The following is a 5000-nucleotide window of genomic DNA, read 5'->3' as shown; positions in this document are numbered from 1 at the left end:
CTCTCTCTCTCTCTCTCTCTCTCTCTCTCTCTCAATAATCACACACACACACACACATGCGCTCTCTCTCTCTCCCATCCCCACACTCTCTCTCTCTCTCACACACACACACACACATGCGCACTCTCTCTCTCTCTCACACACACCCCACACACACATGCTACTCTCTCTCTCTCTCTCTCTCTCTCTCTCTCCCACACACATGCTGCACACACTCTCTCTCTCTCTCTCTCTCTCTCTCACACACACACCTGCACACACACATGCACACCTCCTCTCCTCTCTCTCTCTCTCTCTCTCTCTGCACACACACACACACACATGCACACACTCTCTCTCTCTCTCTCTCTCTCTCTCTCTCTCTCTCTCTCTAGCACACACACACATGCTAAGACTCTCTCTCTCTCTCTCTCACACACACACACACACATGCGCACTCTCTCTCTCTCTCTCTCACACACACACACACACACACATGCGCACTCTCTCTCTCTCTCTCTCACACACACACACACACACACACATGCGCACACTCTCTCTCTCTCTTTCTATCTCTCTCACACACACAAACATGCGCTCTCTCTCTCTCTCACACACACACACACAAATGCGCACACTCTCTCTCTCTCTCTCGCTCTCTCTCTCTCTCTCACACACACACACACATGCGCACTCTCTCTCTCTCTCTCTCTCACACACACACCCACTCTCTCTCTCTCTCTCTCTCTCTCTCTATGTCTCACACACACACACACACACACACTACACACACACACTAGTGTGTGTCTCTCTCTCTCTCTCTCTCTCTGAGTAATGCATGCTGGGAAAACTGGGCGGAGCGGCGTTGTGTGTGAGCAATGTGGTTGACACGCTTCTATTGTCTTAGCGTTTAATGTGTGTGTGTGTGACAGAAGAATATATGTGAGCGAGGTGATCTTTTTTTTGAAAATTTTCTTTCTTTTTTCATACCACGTGTGACTCTCTGGAGTGTCAGTGTGTGTGTGTGTGAGTCAGCACCAGCTTTCCAGCTGTGAAGAAGAAGAGGTACTAGGTAGAGACTCTCCGTGTGTAAACCTGACGCGTGCGGGCGTCTCTCATGTGTGTGTTAGCCGTGTGTGAAAAAGAAGGTGTGTGGTGTGTGTGTGTGCTGCCTGAGACCGCAGAGAGTGTAGTGTGTCGGGCATCGGAACGCTTCTGGCGGTAGTGACCCAGATGAACAGGCCAGTGTGTGGTGATGTGTGTGTCAACACGGTGGAGAACGCAGTAGTGTTGGCCCAGAAAGAAAGTGTGTGTGGCATCCAGGCTGAGTGTCACTCACTGATGTGTGTGTCACCCTCGCAACACCTGCATAGAAACTGAACTGATGTCTAACGTGCCCCTGTGATGTATTGTGTGTGAAACAGTGTGTGTGTGTGTGTGAGGCTTCCATGTGTGTGTAAGCTCGCCTGTGTGAGAAGGAAAATGCAGACGATAGTGTAGTGTGAAATCTGTGTGACCGTGTGGCTTAAACACGGCCGCTCGTCAGGAGGTTCACCTACATGATCCTCAATGATAACAGCACTGTAAGCTCGAAGCGCAGAAAAGATCGAAGCGGGTGTGTGATTATTAGTGTGTGTGTGTACTTGTCCATGAGGAAGCCGCTGCGGAAAACCTGAACGTGTGCTGTGTCCCCAGGGCGCAGACAAATGGTACAGTCCCCTCTGAAGTAAAAGCGAGGTGTGTCGTGTCAGGGCAGTGACGGGTAGATCGAGAAGATCACAAAGTATTGACTGTGTACAGAAGTCGTGTGACTCTCCAGCCTGAACAAACTGCACGGAGCGTGAGAAAGAGCGTCTCTGTGTGTGTGTGTGTGTTGAAGGTGTGTGTGTGTGTGAGAGAAAAGTTATACAGAAGCTTCTAAAGAAGTGTGACTAACACTGAGACCGACCTAGTACCCAGTGATGTGTTGTTGAAAAGTAACAGTGTGTACCATCAGTTCCCACTGCTCGCTGTGTGAGGCCTCACCTGAGCCGCATATAGACATAGAAGATGAAACTGTGTGTGTGTGTGTGACTGTTGATTAGTCAGACAGTGTCGCCATGGAGAACAGTCCCTGTTGTTGTCTGCTGTAGACTGAAAAAGAAGCAGAATTGATGTGATGTGAAACTGACGCTGACCGTTCAAACACCAGTAAAAAAGAAAGGTCGTGACAATGACAGAACTGTGAAAGCCGCAAAAAGGTGTGTGTGTGGTGCGCTAGAAAGCGTAGTGTGTGTGGACAGTGAAGAGCCTCCTGTGTGTAGCGCTCACTGTCTGTGGGCCACTCACTGTGGGAGTCACCTGGTCGGTAGTGAAACGCGAGTGTGGTAGTAGTGAAACACTGTGTGTGTTGGTCAAAGAACATGTGTGTACAGATCAACAAATACTTCTTCCAGTGTGAAGAGATAGTGTCGTCGTGGTAGTCGTATTGTTAAGAAAAAAGTCATGTGTGTGTGTGAAGGGGTGTGTGTTATTGTGACAGTATTGTGTTATACAGGTTGTATTAATTGTGAGAGGCTTCACCAGAAAGAACAACCTGTCTTAAGTAATGGTGATGATGACAAGAAGTTGTATGTGCCCCTCTCTCGGTGGCCTTGTCAGACAGACCGCAGGACGCCCCTTTCCTGTGCTGTATTCTGTCTGTGTGGAAGAGACAGGTAGACACAGTGTTCCCTGAATGTTGAAGGACAGTGACGCTAGACCACTGCAGGATAGACACAGAATTGTGGTGGCCAAGTAGTGTGACACAAAAGGAAAGGTATTGATACTTCCACACTGTGTGAAGAACCACGAGTGGTAGTGACGCGCTGAAGAAACGTGGTAGTGCACTGACAACTGAAAGAAGGGGGGCCCCCTTGTGTGTGTGTGCTGCTGTGTGGACTGGTGTCATTTTGCTTTTGAGTTAGACAGTGTTTATGTAAGCACCTGTGTGTTGAACAGCGTGAAGAAAGTGTGCCTGTGTTAAGTACTGTTAAAAGTCAGAGCTTGGTTTCAGAACCAGGGTTGAGTTTATTGTGTGTGTGTGTGTATGTATTGAAAGAATAGGTGTGGTGTGTGTGTGTGTGGCATAAATTAAGTGAGCGTGTGTGTTGTGTTGTGAGTAGTGTGACAGAAAGAGGAGTTTTATGTGTGTGTGTGTGGTGATGTTTGTCATTGTGTGTGTTCAGGAAAGACCGCAACCATATAGAGGCCACACATGCCTTGCATGTGTGTGTGTGTGTGTGTGTGTGAAGACTCCGTTGAAAAACACGTGTGTGTAAGTGATGTGTGTGTGGATGTGTGTGTGTGTGTGTGTGTGTGTGAAGAACAAACTCAGTGTGTGTAGTGTGTGTGTGTGTGTGTGTTGGAAAGTGTATGAGAACCAGAACCAATAGTTTATGTCCCTGCACCACTTGAACACCAAAGAAAAAGTTGTGTTGTTGAGGAAGAGAGCACAAGGTGTGTACTGTTTCTCAGACCGAAGACAGCTTGGTATGTGTTGTGGTTGTGTAAATTGTAGCCTTGGAAACTCAAGAGTATTATTGAGACATTTGTAACACAGTATTATTAGTCACAGTGACCAGAGAGTCATGGAGATGTTGTTACTTTTTCTGTGTGAAATTGTAGGAAAGAAGAGTGCTTTGTATTTCTGTGGCAATGTGTGTGAAAGGAGGGTGTGACCATTAGTAGTATTAGTGTGAAAGTAGAGAACACCACAAAACAGAGGGCCTGTGTGTCAGACAGCATGTGTGTGTGAAGAAGACAATAGATTGTGGCTTGGGTGAAACAGACTAGAAGATGAGAGGCAACAGGAACATTCAGTGTGTGTGTGTGTGTGTGTGTGTGTGAAGAAAGAAGGGAGAACCACATTCAGACCTCACAGTGGGTGTGTGTAAAGTTATCTGGCATGTTCCTTGAGAAAGTAAATGTATATGTATGTGCATCAAATAAGGTCTCTGTTATCATAAATAATGGATATGTGTGTGTCTCATAAATAAGTTGTTTTTTGTGTGCTCGCATATGAAAAAGTCTCTCACGGCCGCCAAAAACGTTTATCTACAGCCTGCGGACCTTGAGTGCATGGACACCTTTTCATCTGATATATATGTATATGACACAAGATGCGTGTCTAGTTTTTAGCTACTCCTCTCTCAGTCCTGAGTACAGAGAATCTCATACCTATCTCTCTCAGAACAGACCTTGCCTTTACCGGGACCTGCACACTCTTTCTCTCATGACTTCCTCAGACACTTGCAGTGCAGAGACATCTTTCAGCAGAGCTCACAGAAGCTCTAATCTCTGACTCCTATGGAGTTTTCATTTCACTGGCTCATAGACGGCTCGCCTCGAAAGGTTTTATCTCTACTCTCTCTCTGGAACACACACCACTGCTTTTAAGGATGACTTAGCTTCAGATCTTTGAATCCATACACACACCCTATGCTGACATAGAAAGTGTACTGCTCTCTCTCTCTCTGGCTCTCTCTCCACACACACACTCCTCTCTCTCTTACCCAAAAGGTGTGACTCTGACGGACACACACACACAGACCTGCTCTCTCTCCAGGATTTGTCTACCTCCTCAAGATGCTGCCCACCACACACCTACTCTTAGCTACAAGACTGGGAAGGTGTTCTCAATCTCCCACCTCTGGTTCTTAAACCCCACCACTCTATATCTCTCTACTGCATACCCTCTCATATACTCTCTCTGAGAAGATCGTTGACATTAAAGAGTAATGTTATTAGTAGACATTATTATTCAGTGTGTGTCTCCAAGAGTATTTGGGCTGAATGTGTGTGTGTGTCATTTCCATAGACTGCAAAGAGAAAGCCTGTGTCGATCGTGTGTGTGTGGCGGCCAGTGCTGTGTTGTCGAAAACCCAGTGGTGTGTGCTTTTGTGTACTTGAGAAGAGCTCCCGTGTGTGTTTTATTTGCGAAGTATTGTGTGAGGATGTGTGCTAAGTATCTGTGACATGTGTACTGAAAGAGACTCAATGTG

Source organism: Hemibagrus wyckioides, linkage group LG01 (assembly GCF_019097595.1).
Source record: "Hemibagrus wyckioides isolate EC202008001 linkage group LG01, SWU_Hwy_1.0, whole genome shotgun sequence".
Classification (NCBI taxonomy): domain Eukaryota; kingdom Metazoa; phylum Chordata; class Actinopteri; order Siluriformes; family Bagridae; genus Hemibagrus; species Hemibagrus wyckioides.
This window is presented reverse-complemented; position numbering follows the sequence as displayed.